This window comes from Lagenorhynchus albirostris, chromosome 8, assembly GCF_949774975.1.
Source record: "Lagenorhynchus albirostris chromosome 8, mLagAlb1.1, whole genome shotgun sequence".
In the NCBI taxonomy this organism is placed as follows: domain Eukaryota; kingdom Metazoa; phylum Chordata; class Mammalia; order Artiodactyla; family Delphinidae; genus Lagenorhynchus; species Lagenorhynchus albirostris.
Window position 1 is genome coordinate 49,561,018 of NC_083102.1, and position 19,048 is coordinate 49,580,065.

At 44.3% G+C, this 19,048-nt stretch overlaps 1 long non-coding RNA gene across 1 annotated transcript in view; it reads right to left on the reverse strand.

Moving 5' to 3' along the window:
- Positions 1–1,259: 1,259 nt before the first annotated feature.
- Positions 1,260–19,048, reverse strand: part of LOC132524214 (uncharacterized) — a 30,268-nt gene continuing 12,479 nt past the window's right edge. The window contains exons 2-3 of the long non-coding RNA XR_009541823.1: positions 1,819–2,232; positions 1,260–1,307 (exon numbers count right to left, since the gene is read on the reverse strand). This is a non-coding gene — a long non-coding RNA (uncharacterized LOC132524214). The remainder of the gene's footprint in view (positions 1,308–1,818; positions 2,233–19,048) is intronic.

Here is a 19,048-nt window from a genome sequence, read left to right on the forward strand (position 1 = left end):
TGTGGTTCCAGCTTCCACAGGGTGATCTGGCTTCTGGCTTCTGCTAACACCACCTCCTCTTTTTGACCCTCCATTCCAGGGATAGTAGTAACTTCCTTCTGCTCCTAATTTCTGAGTTGCCTCACTACCTCTTAGTAGCTACTCAGCATTTTTGTTTCTTGAGAAGTCAGAATACTCCGAGTGCTTTCTGTTTCTTGGTTGGACCATGGCTGGTATGGTTATTCCTTCCTCTTTCTTTTCCTCCCTTCCTTCCTTCTTTCCATCTTTCCTTCTTTCACTCCTTCCTGCCTTCCCTTCTGGAAGTGGTAGAAATCATCAGGAGATTGTTCTGGGGTCTTGTGCCACAAATTGTCTTCCCAGGTGTGACTACTACTCTTTGAATCCTCCATCCTTCTTTGTCTCTCCCAACACCATCAGCAAAACATGAAGGAAACAGATGTCTATGGGTTGTTCCGGGAACCTATCAGTTTTATATTGCTTAGACGAGCACCTATACTCGACACTCTGTAATCCAAATATACAGTTGAAATTTTTGGACACAATCCATTTGTAAACGACCAACTTGCTGGGATAACAACAATCACAAGTCTGCTTTTTGGAGAACTGTTGATTATTAAAATTGGAGAGATTGTTGTGCTCTTCCTGGCTGGGTTCATTTCACCCGGGACTGACATTAAAGGAAGTGTATTGTTCACAGTACAGATACAGGCTCTTCACTGCATCTATCTGTTGGGGATGAACTAGAGCATTAAAGTCAACAAAAAGACAATATTATTTCTTTAAAGGTAACTATCCTTTTGGAAATGGTACTTAATTTTTTTTTTTTTTTTTTTTTTTTTTGCAGTACGCGGGCCTCTCACTGTTGTGGCCTCTCCCGTTGCGGAGCACAGGCTCTGGATGTGCAGGCTCAGCAGCCATGGCTTAAGGGCCCAGCCGCTCTGCGGCATGTGGGATCTTCCCAGACCGGGGCACGAACCCGTGTCCCCTGCATCGGCAGGCGGACTCTCAACCACTGCGCCACCAGGGAAGTCCCTTAATTTTTTTTTAATGTCACTGAATTGCTACTGTCATCAGTAGCGGATCTGACCTCTGGGACCTCCTCTCCTCCATACTAGTAGTCATTCCTGTGAAATGCCACCTCCTTGATTGTATTGAGTTGTGATGAGTTACATTGCATCACTCAAAGAGTAGGTGAGAAATGAAACAAACATTACAGATACCATACTTTTATTCAGGTAGAAGAGTTGGTATTATGTTTTCTTCTGAGTATTGATTATTCTCCATCTCATGGCAATTTCTACGTCTGTCTTTGAAAAGAAATAAAGCAACATAATGAGAGGGAAATGATAAGTTGTAAATGTTGATCCCTTCATAGACATTGGGATGGATTACATTCTGACATATTTGTCATAAATACGGATATGGAAGACTGCCCATTGCAAGAGTCACCCATGTGTCTGCCAAAACAAATGTAAGCACTATTTAAGATGTCTGTCTTTAGAAAGTACAGAAACATACCAGTTTTTAAAAATTGAGTTTTAAAGATTATAATCAAACCCTCTGATTTATTCTTCCTATCCCGCCAAAAGGGAATCACTTCTTACACAGTTGTCCTAGCATTTAGGGCTTGGAAGAGACATGACATTTACTGTGCTATGCTGAGGTAAGACCAACGGGAGAGGGTATAATGTTGCCTAGGGGTTTTATTAAAGAAGTTGCGTAGCTTGGAAAGTGAGCCAGAAATCCACACTCCAAGGTAATTTCATAATGATCACAGCAGGAATTTTTGTGGTAATTTTGCATAGATAACTTTCATACCTAATTTTCAGTGCTTCTGCACATGTGGTCCACATGTTTATCCCAAAGTGGTTTTTTGCCTCCAGCTGGAACATGCTCAGAAGGGACCTGTGACATTTTCACATTCACAAGCTAAAAGGACCTGTATCTATTCCTCAGTGTCCCTTTACTTCTGTGTCATTTTCTGTTCTGTTGCCATTTCACAGGAATAGGTTGAAAGGTGCCCTTAAGGTGATCTTCATGGCTCCCAGTCAAGTGCAGAAAGCCAATGTAAAGACAGAGGCCAATTGTTGGAAAAGGTCATTGCTGCTTTCATCAGCTGACACATGAACCAAGGAACAGGGACCATATCAATGAAAAAAAAAGCCACGGGCAAAATCAGCCCGCTGCATCTTCAGTTCCGTATCCTGGGCAGGCTGGAGACCAGTCTTCCTTCTAATGAGAGAGATGAAGATAGTATTTGCTTTGGCTGGAGTAGGCTTTTTTTAAAAAAACACAAAAAACGAAAAAACCCCAGGATAAAAATAGGTGGAACAGGAAGGCACGCATGCCTTATTGAAGGAAAGTATGCTGGTTGCTGAAATTTAGGGCTTTGTTTTTAAAGACTAACTTATCTTAATGGAAATACTACTCTTAGAGAGGTAATGAGGTCAGAGTCAACTGCAGTTACTGTGCATGCAGCCCTTGAGGGTAAACCATCCAATAATGATGGGCTGTGAGGTTGCTGAGCTTTGCTGAGCCTGTTCTAGACTCGTACTATTACCAGATGTCTCTAGATCCCAGCTGCAGCCCACCCTCTTACTCATACCTCCATAGAGTCCCCTAGTGTAACTGAGATCACAGAGATGCCCACCGGCGCTTCTTTGACCAAGCAGGCTTCACTAAAGATCTTTGGAAGGACTGGTTGCTCGGGGTTTTTTCTATTGCATTATAGATTTCAGTGAGAGGAAGTGTACATGAGCCAGCAAATTGGAGCCAAGCAGCAGATGTAATTTAAAACATTCGTAAAACAAACAAACCCACTACACACACACACACACACACACACACACACACACACACACCCCACACACACACACACAGATGTGTGTGTTTAAATATGTAGAAAGACTTAGCCCTCTAGACAACTGGAGTTTGCGACTGAAAAATGATATGTGTGTGAGGATTTGGGGGGTGACATTCTATTTAGTTCTTCTTTGAGCGACTTTAATTTTCCACTGTTCAAAAAGAAGATCTATGTGTTTTGTAACAGCACGCACCCTTCACAGTACTAGCACAGCACTTGCTCATCTTTTTGCAAGAAGAGTGTTTATCATTAATAATTAGCTAAGTTAGATGATTTCGCTACCTGGGTTTTGGCCCTGGTTCTGCCAGCAGGCAGTGGCTCTGTAAGCTTGTCCAGATTGCTTAACCTTTCTTGACCTTGATTTCCTGCTCTACAACGTAGGGGATTAAAGTAGATCGGTGATTCTCAAACTGTTGGCCCCAGCCCATTAGTGAATCATGAAATCAATCTAGTGAGTTGTGATCAGAATTAAAAAAATATATATATATATAATAGCATAGAAAATATTAGGGTGCATTGCATGTCATATGACTAAATATTGTTTCCAGAAAAGCTTTTTAGTTAAACTTATGTTTATATAGTTATGTGTGTACACATAAACTATAGTTTATATAAACTATATAAACCTATGTTTATATAGTTATGTGTGTACAACGTTGCAATGAGAGGTGCAATGCTTCACCTCTTACTATGAGGTGAAGTCGAAGAAGTCTGAAAACACTGAGATAGATTATCTCTAGGGTTAAAACCTAAGATTCCCTGAAACAGGCACTCCTGGTCATACTAGTATGCATACTAGTATATATCAAAGTGCTTCAAGCTTGGTTGAGAAAATGGGACTAGAAGAGCTTGTGCAGCTCTCCCCTTGGTCGGGGTAAGCCTTTAGCCTACTGAGAAGAGGACTCTCCAGAGAGAGTACACGTTGGTGGCTATCACCATTACTGGCCAAGATCAAGGAGAAAAGCAAGCAGTATTCCAAGGCATCCAGACCGTGTTGTCAGGATATTGTTGAGATCCCAGTAGGAAATGCCTCTCAGCCCCTTCTCACGCCTCTCTTCATTCCCTCTCCGCGTTCCGAAGAGTGTGCAGGAGGGAGAATAGATCAAGGGTATTTTTAGACAGTCTCAGGCACAAGAGAAAAGCACCGTTCCATTTTTCCCTCTTGTTTTCGTGGAACGCCCAAGATAGAAGACCAGGTCCAAAACAGTGAGAGGTCACTGAATAGCTGACAACCAGCAGGGCACACACTTGAAAATCATGTCTTGTCTCTAAAAAAATCTCTTTCATGCAAAATGTTGACCGGGTTCCATTTATTCTGGAAGACATTCGGTCTTTACAGGAAAACTTTCACTATTGTTAACAAGATAGTGTTATATCTCGCAATTGAACTAAGCAATGAAAAATATTGTTGTTGACGGATCCCTCTCCTATTTTGTGGTGGAAGTGTGGGCACAGGAATAGGGAAGATGAGTGTCCTCTCTGCCCTAATTTTTCTCCGGAACTTTATAAAAATACATAGTTGGTGTTATCCCATCTTTCTCTGACTCTCCCAGAGGAATGGGTGTCTTTTTCTAATTCATACAAAGGTGCCCTATGGGTTAGCAGTGATCCTGGATGTAAATTATTGATCTCAAAACACTGTGATAGGTGCTCTAGAGAGATTTGTGAAAGTGTTACTGAAGCATAAAGGAGAAAGCAACGGAATGGTGCCTGGTAATTCAAAAGAAAGTTGGAATTCCAGGCGGGAAGAGCAGGACACTGGAGCAGCTGTGTTCTGCCTCGTGTGAAAGGCTTTCCTCCACTGGTTGGAGTGTTGATGTCATTGAATCTGGCAATCAAAATCCCATCAGTGGGTAGAAATAAGCCTGAGGATCAGTGCCAGCTCCAATAGTGCAACTCATACTTAATATGCAAAATTGAATCCAGAGCAGAGTTATCCCTGCTGTATAGGTTAGTAAATTTGAATGCAGCTACATTTATAATGCCCTTATCAGCTTTTGATTTAACAAGAGATTTCTTGATCCTGAGTACATCAAACACTTTAGTGTGGCATTGACAGTGTATGGAGAAATAAAATTATAAGAGGTGAATCCTTCTGGAAGCTTAAATGAGGTTGTAACATATTCTTCTTCCTTTCCCTCTTCTTTCATTTTTTTAGAGAAACAAGCTTTCCGACTAGTTCTGAACCTTTTAGAAAGTACCGTATGATTCTGTAGCCAATAGTTTAAAGGATATTGCTTAAAAAGTCACATGTACTCTTCATATGATCTTTGGTGAAAGTGACTTTTCTCCAGAAAGATAATCAAATTACTTTAAGAGGTATATCTGGTTGTTGGTGGTTGAGGTATTCAAAGAAAGAAAAACTCATTGTTTGATAATATTACTCCATATTCTCTGTTTTACATAACAATGCTTCACATATTTGTTTAAAGATTATTTCTTTAAAAAATAAAAAAATCCCCGCAAAGAAAGTCAGGCTACACTATATGTCTGAAAGCAAAAGTCCCTTTTTTCCCTGCTTTATTGAGGGATGGGTTCAGAACGTCCTTGACAGTTTTAACACCCATTGGGTAATTCTATAACCCTTTGCCAGATATTCATCACACTGTTACATGAAAAAGTACTGGAAAAGATGTTTTATGTAAGTTTGTTCTTCACTCTCTTCATTTATATCATCCAATCTAGCCACATTTATTCATTCATTCAACAGACATTTATAGATTGCCTACAATATGTGTGTATTGGCCTCTGGGGACACAGCAATAAAAGACAAGTCCCCACCCTCAGGCGGCTTACAGTTTTGGGAGAGTGGGGAGGAAAAACATTGAGTAAACATATATTGTTAGATGATCAGAAGAAAGGTAAGAGAGGTGGGGAGCCCGAGTGTGGAGGTGGGTATGTTATTTCATAGAGTTCCAGGCATTCTTCCAGAAGGGTGGCTATATCATTATTTTATCACTAAAGGAGAAGAAAAGCTCTTTGGAGCAGAGAGAAACAGAGAAGAGGAAAGTTATAAAGGCCAGGAAAAGGGCGCTTGTCCAGACCTCTTAGCCCCAACGGAAATCTGAACAGGAAATGAGGTATCCAGTAGCCTGAAAATCAGGGGAGAGGGTTCTAAGACCTTAGAATTGGCGTCTCCTTTTACAAGTCTGTGCTCTATGGCTTTCCTGAGTCCTTGGGGTTTCTGAGGTCTCCCAGAAAGAAGGGCTTCTAGAAAAACAGTCTCTCTTATGTTAGAGCAGGAGGAACTGAATTGAGGGGAGGGAACAAAACAAGAGTAACGAACTGGGGTGCCCGGTAGGGGTCACCATGCTTTGTAGGATTGCAAGCAACTGAAGATAAGACTCTGCAAGATACCCCAGCTAAGAGAACTGATCCCCCAAATCTCTCTTCCCTTGAAAAGAAAACTCCTGAGAACCTGGAGAAAAGGAAGAACAATTCTATTAGGAATGTACTATATTTCCACAGACACAAAATTGAGAGATTTAAAGAGAGGTTGAGGGTACTTGTATGTGTGGTTTTGGTCAGGGTGGGAGGTTGATCTTCAAAAGGTGCTGTTAAGGGGGCTTATATTAGGAAGCACATGGTAGATTCCACTTTATAAGATCAGCATCTGAGGGGTAACATCCATACTGATTATGAAGTTTAAAGACTAGAGGCTGAGTTTTTTCTGACTATGGTGTTAGAAAAGTTAAATCGTTTGAGATTTCTAACAGAATTTCCCAGTGATTTGTAAACGCAAGATAACACCTGACGCCATTTGATCAAAGTTGTTTGAATTTAGGGGGAACTTTTGCCCTTCAATTTGGCTCTGCTTTCAGACCTTGGAAGTGAGGATTCTTTGTGTGCAAATAGAAAGTTAAGTGATTCACAGTCTAGTCCAGCTTCTCTACTTCCTCTACCTTGGAAATAATTATCTCTACTGAATATTTAGTTCAGAGCACTTCATTTTGCAAAGACTCTTTAGGAACGATCTTTCCCACTAATAGGTCTGTTTCAGGAGAGTCAGCAAGCAACAAGCAGGTCTGAGCTGCTTTCAGGAATAAATCGTCTCTTACAATCTCCTGTTCAATTTAACTAAGCAAACATATGGAATAAGAGACTTGCTGGGCAGGATTTTGAGCTGTGTTTCCATCTACTTTAAATTCCCCTTCTCCTTGAACTGTGATTCTTGTGTACATATAAACTCCTCACTGGAAATTTGGCGGTGGCTGCGAAGTCTGGGCTGCACGCTACACACTTTACTCATGCTGTCTGAGTCACTTGTTCACTGCCGTTACGTAAGCTGTACAAATGACGGCCACCCTTGGGGGCTTAGCTTTGGTGCTTGACCCTCTGTGGAAGCAGCCCTGGTCAGCAAGAAGGTTCCCGGGTGGGCAGATCTCTTTGGCTTTATGAGGGACACTGACGTCAGCTCCTCTTTTTCCTCTGATTGGTGACATCATCTCTAATGTGACACAGACCTAACTATTAAAATGTCCTAACTTCTTGGTTGAAAGTAGCTAAAAATGACTTCTTACCATGGAGAAAGAATCCCCTATGAAACACTGTATCAGACATCAACTACTGGATAAAGTTTATCTAATTTTCTTGTTTCTCTTTCTTCCCCTTCATTTTTGATCTACTGTACTGAGCTTTCCCCCAAGTTTATAAACCTGATTTGAATGGAATTTGTGCTTCTGATTTGACCTCAGGATCAGATTGCCTGCATAATATTCCTTCCATAAACAACCTATAGACAGGGCTTTATGTCTCTTTCTCTCGCTCTCTCTACACATATTCTACAATATGCTAATATATATGTATATTACAGATACATATATGTACAATATATGTATTAGGTTGGCCAAAAAGTTCATTTGAGTTTTTCCCTAAGAGCTTATGGAAAAACTCGAATGAACTTTTTGGCCAAGCCAATACATGTGTATATATACAATATAGTATAATATTTACATACATATACATATATTCTGGTTTAAATTCTGTACAACATTGTTTGTAACCAAACAATAGTCCCATACACATCTTCTAATGCCTACTTTAATGTCTTTAACAGTGGTGTACTTGAATTTTAACATTAGTCAATCTCTGTGTATTTTAATTAAATACCTTAAAATAGGTTGAAACCATAATTAATTGCCATTTTTGTAGGTCAAAAAGGGACAAATACTGGCAATTTGATAAGGAAAAACCTAGTATAATATCTACTCATTCCACAAATACCCAAGTGCCTAAAGTGTGCATTCCGCCAGTTGCCACGGGAGATGGAAAATGAGAATGAGAGGCTCCTCCTTGGAGCCTCTAGTCTATACACCACAACTTGAGTACTAGATAGAAAGTGATTTGTTCTTTAGGAGGGGAAGAGCAGCACACTGTCTTGGAGGAATGGACCATGCTTTCAATGGTAATTCCCTACATCCCTGCAGTACCTGGAAGTCCACAGAATCCCATGACAAAGCCCCATTTTCAAGAATCTTTGGTGCCCCAAAGCCTCCTAAGTCAAGTTCAGAGCCCTTAGTCTGGCATTCAAAGTACCTACCTGACATTATTCCCTTCCCCTTATGTTTGTACCTCTGCTCTCCTATCTGTTTCTGCTATTCCTGCCTCCTGGAAGGTTCTCTCCTCTAACCTGAGACGCAAAAGGTGTGGGCGCTAGACGGATATCGTCTGGGTTCAAATCCCAGGTCTCCACTTCTTAGCTGGGCAACCTCTGGCACGTTGTTTGATCCTGGGTACCTCAGTGTACTCTCCTGCAGAAGAGGGGTAATAGTGAAGCCTCATTGGACTGTGTATGCTACATCATTTATTATATGCAAAGCACTAGGGCAGAGCCGGATGCAGAGTAAGCACTCATTAAATGTTTATTATTATAATTTCTGCATGTCCAAATCTCACTCATTTTGTTTTCTTTTTAAAATTTTATTTATTAAACTATAGTTGATTTACAATATTGTGTTAGTTTCAGGTGTACAGCTTCAGATTCTTTTCCATGATAGGTTATTATAAGATACTGCCCTGTGCTATATGGTAGGACCTTGTTGTTTATCTATTTTATATATAGTGTTTGTCTATTAATCCCATACTTCTAATTTATCCCTCCCCTCCCCTTTCCCCTTTGGTAATCATAAGTTTGTTTTCTATGTCTGTGATTCTGTTTCTATTTTGTAAATAAGTTCATTTATATCATTTCTTTAGATTTCACATAGAAGTGATATCAAATGATACTTGTCTTTCTCTGCCTGACATACTTCACCTAGTATGATAATCTCGAGGTCTGTCCATGTTGCTGCAAACGGCAATATTTCATTCTTTTTTATGGCTGTCACTTATTTATTTATTTTTGGCTGGTTGGGTCTTCGTTGCTTCGCGCAGGCTTTTCTCTAGTTGCAGCGAGCTGGGGCTACTCTTTGATGCAGTGCGTGGGCTTCTCCTTGTGGTGGCTTCTCTTGTTGCGGAGCACGGGCTCTAGGCGCACAGGCTTCAGTAGATGTGGCTCGCAGGCTCTAGAGCACAGGCTCAGTAGTTGTGGTGCACAGGCTTAGTTGCTCTGCAGCATGTGGGATCTTCCCAAACCGGGGCTCGATCCCATGTTCCCTGCTTTGGCAGGCAGATTCTTAACCACTGCACCACCAGGGAAGCCCGAAAAGCAGCTATTCTGGTTGTCTTTAAATCCTCTCCCAAGTCTAGTACAATGCTTTGCACATAATAGACACATTTATTAAAGGAATGGGCAAAGTTGTGCTCTAGGAAGATAACTGTACGTAGGATGGGTTATAGACACCAGCTAAGGCTACGGTAATAGACCTGATGTTGTTTCATTGACCCTTTCAATACTCTGTTGATGGTGAGAATGAAGAAATAAAAACCTTACAAAAGTTAAATCCTTCTATTGCTCTCCCCACTCCCTCCGACTATAAAGTCCTGCAGTAATTCCCTGTATCTTGAATTTATCCAAGATAGTCCTCCACTGAGAAGTTAAAAGTAGTCTTAAGTGGAAGAACTCTTGCCTCTCATTTATTTAACTGATTTTAAAAAATAGCTTGCAATAATGTTGCAAAGAGAGTTGTACTCTATATTGCCATTAATAATGCATAGTAATGTTATGTTACACATCAAAGGAGAATTAAGGTAGCAGATGGAATTAAGGTTGCTAATGAGCTGACCTTAAAATAGGGAAATTATCCTGGGTTACCCGGCTGGGCTCCATGTAATCACAAGGGTTCTTAAATGTAGAAGAGGGAGACAGAAAAGTCAGTGTGGGAGTGATACAGTCTGAAAAAGACTCCACCAGCCGTTGCTGGCTTTAAAGAATAAGGAAGGGGACCATAGCCAAGCAATGCAGGCAGCCTCTAGAAGCTGGAAAAGGCAAGAAGACAAATTCTCCCTTAGAGTCTCCAGAAAGGGCCACCACCCTGTTGACATCTTGATTTTAGCCCTAGGTGATAGACAGAATAATGGCTCCAAAGTTGTCCCCATCCTAACCTCTGGAACCTGTGAATCTGTTACCTTACATGGCAGCAGGAACTTTTCAGATAATTAAGAATCTTGAGATGGAGAGAATATCCTGGATTATCCAGGTGGGCCCAGTGTAATCACAAAGATCCTTTTCAAAAGGAGGCAGGAGGGTGAGGGTCTACCGAGAGATGTGACGACAAAAGCAGAGATTGGAGTGCTGTGCTCTGAAGATGGAGGAAGGGGCCACCAGACAAGGAATGCAGGCAGCCTCTAGAAAAGGCAAGCAGACAGATTCTCCCCTTGAGCCTCCATAGGGGAGATTTTGGCCCAGTGAAAGCCATTTGGGGACTATCTCCAGAACTGTAAGATAATACATCTGTGTTGCCTTAAGCCACCAAGTTTGTGGTACCTTGTTACAGCAGCCATAGAAAACTAATATACTTAGTTTATAGCTGATCACAGCCACATGGCTAGTTAGTGATAGACAGAGATTTGTGTGGTGTGCTCCAAGGACAAAGAACAAGATAAACTCAAAGGGCCAATATTGCTGGAACAAACAGTTACAGGACTCCTATCGCTCTGTCACGATGTGACCATTGCAATGAACCAGAGCCCCCCTCCCAAGCAGCATGCCCTGTCCCTTTCCCATCCCATATAAGGAAAGACATTTGCCCTGTTTTTCTCCCGCTCAGCACACTGAAAGTATATATACTCTGCCCAGTCAGCAGATGTCTTGCAGGTTCCCTGGCTATTAAAAACAGACAAGCAACCCAAGCTCATTGTCGACCTTCCCTGGCTACCAGGAAGTCGGCCCACAGAAAGTTTCTTGCAGTGACCCTTCTCTTTAATAAACTCTATCTTCTGCCTTGTGTCTGGAAATTCTTTTCCAACCCACACTTGGACCACAACAATTTGAACTCAAGCCATCTGGCTCCTTTACCATGATGAGATATACATAGATAGAGATTTAAACAGTACATGCATTTCAATAAATGCAAATCTTTGATATTATTTTAATATCCATTCAACACCACCATATTAAATAGTTGTGTCCCACTGAATAAATACCATATTTTATCTAATACATCCCCTATTATTGGATACTTACATTGTTTCTAATGTTTCAGTATTCTAAAATTGGCAATGATAAACATCTTTCCAGTGATATTAATAATTTCTTTAGGAAAAACTCTTAGAAATGCTAGGTCAAAAGAAGTGCATTTTAAAAAATGGCCAAATTACCCTCATAAGATTGCACTGGAATATAATTTAAAAGAAAGTAAAATACACAGCTGAGAGCAGGAACGTATCTATCTTCTGTTTCTGCAACACTTCTGGTATTAGTCTATTTTTCTTATCCGTGAAATAAGAAAAATATTTTATTTTTGTTTTTGAAGGTTTTAACTATTTTATATATATATATATACTTTTTTTTTTTTCTGTAGAATCTTTGGTGTTAGAGCTAGAGAGTATTTAGAGGTCATTTAGTATAACCCTTTAATTTGTAAAGTCCCTGAGGCTCAGAGAAGTGAAAAGATTAGAAAGGCATCCCCAGTGGGCCATGTCTGGCCAGAACCCACTGGCCTGACTCTACGCCCAGCATCTTTCCACATCTGCTGCAAATGTCATGAGGATGGCCCCTAAGTTGGTACAATTATTTTTTTTTTCTTCAAATCATGCCAGAAATCTCTTGTCCTCATTAATCAAAAGCATATTTTAGGGGCTGTAGATTAATAATGATCCGTATATCCAGTATTAAAAGATGAACTCTAGTCCTTTCCTGGAGTGAGCCTGTTTTTATTTTCTCATTGTGAAATTTGGTAGGATCGAGGCAGACAATAACTTCCCCTTCTCCAATGTCTTACCGTAGGAGTTCTTAGAGCGGATAATCGGACGTTTCCATCACATTTTTGCCTAAGAACATAACTTTCTAACTTGGTTCGCATGTCACCCAACAGCACTGTTACTCTGTCCTGGAATTTGATGTACACAACGGTATGCAAATTCCTTCCTTCTCTCTGAAGCAAACAATGAAATAGGAAAACACACTGCCATTTTCTGACTGATCTCAATCGCTGAGGGTGGACCCCACATGTTACATCAGCAGGCCGGCTCCATTACACTGCCCTGCGCTGTGCTCGAGCTACTGAAATATTGATTTTTACAGAGCCGGCACGCACACACTGAAAAATCAATATTCCAGTGCACACAACAGAGCAAGCGGCAGAGCCGGGACCAACTCCGAGGCCCAGCAAGCACTGCCGGCAGGCCTTGGCCGAGGACGGGAGGCGGTGGGGGGGGGGGCGATGCTGGACGAGACAATGCCAGGGGAGAGGCCCCTGCAAACCTGGGAAGGGTCAGATAAACCAAGTGTGCAGAGCAAAGAGAATGGAGAGTGGAAAAGATCCTTGAGGATAAAACAGTTGGAAGGAGCAATGATTTATCTTTCCATGGGGGAAATGGGGAGAAGGAGAGAGTAAATTAAGAAGAGAGGATGGGAAGAATTTTACAGGTAAGAATCTTCCCATGAAAATGTATCTTTTGCTTTTCTGTATCATTCGGTCAGACTTATGATAGAAACATGATAAAGATGACACAGATATTTTATTATAGGAAGGAAAAAATAACTAGGCCAATTGTGAGAAAGATTTATATTTTTAAAAATGCAGCCCCTTTCCTTTTCCTTGGTGACTAAAAGCTGGCAGATCTTACAATAACCATCAGAGTCAGCATTTATAATATGGGGTCTACCTTTGCATTGCTGTTACTTTCTTTTCCTTGGGGAAGGGGGAGGGAAGGAAGAGGTCCTGGTCATGTGGGCCATTCATCGATTCCCTTTCTTTCTAGAAAAGCACCTTTCTTGGCATGCTTGGGGAACCACGTTAAGAATTGATTCCTTTTACGTGCCCCGTGACTTCTCACGAAATTCTGAGCTCCTCAAGTCACAGCTCCACCCAGATGTAGAGAGGAGAACGCGTCCTGTGTTCCACCCTCGGCTGCCCAGTACTCAGCAGAGGACGGGGTGGAGATGGACCGGCCTTTCGGTTAGTCCTTGTAGACGTGTTAAAAAAAAAAAATCAGGAGTGGTACTTTTACTTTTAGTATTTTGGCCTCTTTTTTATTGGGGGTGGGGTGGAAGGCAATTAAAAGGGAGTACTTTTAACCCCGATGAATTCTTGATTTTGCTTTGTCCTAGAATTCTCTTACCGGGAATCTCGCTATTAGTTCTCTCAACTCCCTGCCAAAGGAGGAAACTGCCCTCCCCCGAGGTTTCCATTTCGTTCTCTGCCCTGCAGGCAGCCTCGCTGCCTCCTCTTTCCCGGCCCAGGAGACATGAGGCCCAACAGGGCTCGGCTCGGGTCTGGTGGAAGGGACTCCGGAGGAAGCCGGCAGTGAGGGGCACCTTACAAAACCCGGCTCCTCAGGCCCTGCGGGGCGGGCTGGGGACGAGGTCCTGAAGACTCACTAGAGGTAGAAAGGGTAGGGGGTCCGGGGTGGAGTGGGGTGGCAAGGGGGGCGGGCCGGGACGCCGAGCCAGGTGGGCACCTGGAGCACCCCGCCCCTCCCGGCCCCTCCCCCGGTCCGGCCGGCGAGCCGAGGCCCCGCCCCCGCCCCGCGCGCCCCCGCCCACTCCCGCCTCCGCCCCGCCCCCAGCCCCGCGCGGCAGCTCTATTTGCATAAGGAGGTGGCTCCAGGGCCTGCCCGGGGCGCACGTGACCCCGGGGAGGCGGAGGGAACCTGCTGACATGACACGAGCCGCTGTGCGGCTCCCCTTGGCGCGGAATAGCGAGAGCAGCCGTGACCTCCGACCCCGCCCGCCGGCAGCCAATAAGAGCGCAGGTCGTCTCCAAACCCAAAATTTCCACGTCGGCAAAAGTCAAGATGGAAGGGAGCGGAGCGGAGCGCGAGGGGGGGAGCCCGCCCGGGAATGCCTGGCTGCCGGTGCTGGAGGGGCAGGCTGGGGAGCTTGCGGCGGGCGCAGGAGGGGCCACGCGGGAGGGCGCCCCGGCCCTGGGACACCGGAGCCCGACCACCCGCCCCCAGTCCCCGGCGCCTCTGGGCACCCCGCACTTCGGCAGCCGCCTGTGCACCCCACTGCCCTCCGGCCCTAAGTCTCGGGGGTCGTAGGGTAGGGGACGGTGGCGAGCGGTTGGGGGGGAAGGTGGGGAAGACACTTTCCAGACCTGTTGCACGGGTGCAACAGCTGTTCAGGTGCGGTAGGTAGGGGGAGTGGGCTGTCGGAGTTGGGAGGGAGGATGGCCGCAGAGACTGCAGGGGCAGGGGGTACAGGGCGGGGGCTCAGAACGGAGGGGTGGTGTTGGGAGCTGGGTGCAAGGGGGAAGGTTGTGTGCATACGGGGTCCGCGGGGAGCTCGCTGCCTACTGGGGCAGGGAGAATCCCACAGAGTGGGTGGGTGGAGTGGAGGGGAGAGGACTGCATAGACTCGAGTTCTGGGGCTGGGCGCGGGCTGCGGGAAGACCGGGAATAGAGTGTTGGGAATGGCTGGGGGAAGGGGAGCCGCTGTGGAGGCCCCGCACCACCTTGCTTTCCTGCGCGGTCCCGTCCGCGGGGCATTTCCCGGGCCTGTGTTCATCTCCCCCCACACACACCCCCCGCTTAACTCTTCCAGCTCCGAGAATTCGTCTTCGTGCAGCCCCCCTCCCCCACCAGCTTTCCAGATGGGAAGGTAAAAAGTTGCCACAAGTTAGATGGAGTGAGTTAGCTGCTTGCAAAAGTTTAAATAGCAGGACCGAGGAGTAGGTGGGGTTCGATCGGGAATAGGTTCTAATCTGGGATGGGTTGGAAGGCAGGGGAAGGGTGTGTGATTGCTGCAGCCAGCTTGCTGTGACATTGCGACCAGAATTTGTCGTACCGGGCTGTTAAAACACCATTTCTGTTGGGCATTTGCTCCTGCTGACTGCGGCAGTAACTTTCCATAATTAATGACCCGTTCCATTATCTGTCGCATCCTGAGCTAAATTGCTTTTAACAAGTTATTCTTCTTTGTCTTAGCTGGGGGTAGGGGGGAGCACACCTGCAGGAAGAAACTTCTGGAGGAAGACGGGCTGTTTGGTCTTTTGAGGCAAAGTTCTGAGACACTCCGACTCTGAATATGATAGAAGTCAGTGCACTACAGAACTTTGTCTCTAGAGACTGTGATCGCCGCCGCCGCCGTCACCACCACCACCACCACCCGCCGCGAGGGCGTCCGCCGACACCCGACGGGCTAGACGGGTAGCCCTGGTGGCCACGTCGCAGCGCGTTTCCCTTGGGGGAGGGGCGACACCAGAGGGGGGGGTGTCCAAGTACTGCTCGGGGAACGTGGCCAACTCCCTTGAAGCTGGTGGGTTAAACCAAAATCCGAATTTCCCTTCGTTCATCTTGCCCTGGTGGACTTCTGACTGCAGAGTTCTTGGTTTTAAAAAAAAAAAGGTTTGGGCTTTTCAAGGTTATTTAAAAGGTGCTCAAAAGATGGTCTTCACTTACTGAGCGAGGAGAGGAGAGCCACAGGTTTATAACTGGGTCTGTGGGTGCGCAGTGCCTTACAGGAATTTAAACTCTCTACCCTTGAAGAAGAAAATGTATTTGTACAAAAGCCGCGGATAATGGTCCTTTTACTCAAGTGACCTGTCAGATAAATGAGATCCTGCAAGGATTTAGTTTGGCGATCTATTCTCAATTCTGTTTCCGATTCAGGTCCAATTCACTTTTATTTTTTAAAATAGGTTTTATTAATGGAAAGGAAGCACTTTTTTCAAGAAAGAATTTTGAAGGGCAGCTGGGTGGGGGGCAAGTGGGGGAAATATTTACTCGTTGGGGCTGTAGAGACACTTTGCACTGGAGACACTGCTCTTCTCATTACTGGAATGTGGGCTTTGGTTTGGGGAGTTCCTATCAATAGCGTGCCCTTTGCACTGGGCCATTGGTTTCTAGTCCTGTTCCATTGACACTGCCCTATTTTGATTTTATGAGCTTTTGGCTGGAGAGCTGATTGCTCCAAAGAATTACAAAAACTATATTAACAAAGTCATTTATCTAACAAATATGCTTGACGTGCTTGCTGGGTGCCGGGCACAGGGTGGTGAGTAAAAAGGAAACGGTTCCTGTGCCTTGTTGCTGACAGTCAAGTGAAGGAGGGACTCACTTTTGATGTAGGATTCTCCAGAAGCCTGGGGGGTTGCCTGTTTGTGTCTCTGAGAGGTCCTTGATTTTATAAAAGCCACCATCTTTTTACCTGTGTGTATTCCATCAGGAGAGGGTGACAATGGAGGGAGGATCAGTGGGGGTTGGGGGGTGGGAAGTATTCAGTTGCTTGGTATCAGAGCTTAATGGTAGGACTTAGTACTTGCTTTTCACAGGAATGATGTGTCCTGATCCTAAGACATCCTGGATTCTCTTTTACATGGCTGTTAGCCATCCTCTCACCCACCTTTCCATCATCAGTGACCGTTTTACTTCAGTTTCTCAATCCTTTACACAAAAGATGGCTGAATTATATCTGTGCAGTAAAATAAAGTGTTTCGAACTCATGTACTTGTATTCATTTGAGATGTAAGATGTGCTTACTTGTAAAAAGGATTCTTGCCCCTGTTTTTGTGTCTGAATATGTCCACGAGATATTCTGAAAGTACTAACCTCCAACAAAACTTAAACCAACCTTGCAGGAGAATGCAGGTGGCTCTTTGAGGGTGGGGTTGTGGAGTGGTTGACTGGGAGAGCAGTCATCCTAGCAAAGAGATGAGATCAGGGTCTCCCCTCCAAAGAAGTGTAAGGTTTGGAGTCCCCTGATGGGATTATGTCTGCTTTCACTTTATGCTTAAATGATTTGCTTAGGAATCTTTTGCCTTGTCTCCTGCCTGTGATTCTCGGTGAGTTAAAGGACTGAGTAGACAGGAGGGCTGTGGTATACTCTGGTGATGACGTTGATGGGGTAGGAACAGGAAAACTGGCATTCTGGGGGTTCTGACCATAAACTTGGCGTTTTCTCATTGACCTTGGTCATTCAGCAACCTGTGTCTTATCACCTCCTGAGTATCAGGTGTTATTCTAGATGCTAAGCATTGGGCAGTGAACAAAATAAGCCAGAATCCCAGATCTCTTGGAGGTTATCCTCGTGCCAGAAGCAGACAATAAAAATATAAAGTAAAACGAGAGAAAGCATGCCAGGAAAGGGAGAACAGGGAGCGCTGGGGAGGCAGGGTGCTAGTGGAACCTGGGTCGCCAGGCTGAAGAATGCCACCACCGGCAGCCTACTTGGCATGGCCCAGGCCTCCCGTCTTTATTTTCAATTTTCAAGTGAATGAACCAAACAAGAGGTGCAACAGAAACTGTATATTATTAAACATTGGTACCTTTCACTTTTTTAAAGAGCATTTTACTTTCAAGTGCAAAGGTTGGGAAATGTGAGGGTGCTAGAAAATCTTCCCATGAGGAGCTGGGGAAACACAACACTAGGCCACACCGATTCCACACCTGAATGTGGTATCTAACCCCATCTTCCAGCAGCAGAAGTCTAGGATTCTAGGTAACCTTGCATTTCTAAGAATATGTATTCCAAAGAACTCCTAAGTGCTCCCCCAACATGCTTCGAATAGTGGCGGGGAGGGGTGGGGGGTGGACACGTTTTTTGGGATCCCCAGGAGCCAGAGGAGTCTACCATCTAGGCCACAGGAGATTTCAGGAGTGACGCTTGCTAAACTTCTGTTACTTGACTTAGATTTTTCTTATTCATGTGGGCAGTACATACAGGGTGCTTCCATGGCATAACTGCTACAGACACAGAGAAACCTTACACAAACAAAAGCTGTGGACAGGAAAAGAAAAAGGCAGAACTCATTGTTCACACTGCTATATGTGATGTGTCAGGAATAGAAACCTGTGTCGCTTTGGTCACCTTGGTGGAACCAGATGGAAGGACGGTGTGTCTTCAGCAGACCCCTGGCAATATTAGACACACGTCTCATGATTCTGACCTGTGACTTAATTAAGTGGGCGCTAGGAAAGCTAGCTTTGACTTCAGCACAGCAAAAAGCCACTCTTGAAATGATTTGTCTGCTTTGCTCCTCAGACATGCCTCTATTTTTGCCATTTAATAGGGAAAATCTAGTAGTTAAATAGTACTTCATTTGTGCCAGGTGCTATTATAAACATTCGCATATGTTAGATCATTTACTCTGAGGTCAATTCTGTTAATATCATTCCCATCTTACAGATAAGGAAACTAAGGCACAAAGAGATTAGATAACATGCCCATGGCACAAAGTCAGTGGCTGAAGCAACGCCCAGGCCCAGGCAGTCTAGATCAGAGCCTATAATCTTAGCAGCGGTGCTGTACTGAGTATCATTCAGTTGCCTAATTGGTTGCAGCATAGGACAAAGCCTGGGCGTCTAGGTTCAAAGTTAGAAGCATTGAATATAATCAGGGTTTATAGCTCAATGCAAATCTTCCGGTCTGTCTTTAGCATGTGAGGTCGGTTCCCAGGGCTCTGTGGTAGCACTGCTTTGAGGATTATTTTACAGTCTTCTGGTCACTTTTGCCACTGGGCAGAACTGAATGCTGAAGAAAAGAGAATGGTAGTTTCTTCAAAGTGTGCTGGGTGATACAGTACAAAATAAAAAATTGAAAATAACTAAGCTGTATTAATGCATTCATTTAACAACTTTGAGTTCCTACCATGAGTCAACCCCTGGATGCGAGCAGCTTCAGTGTAGTGTGAAATGCACAGAGTG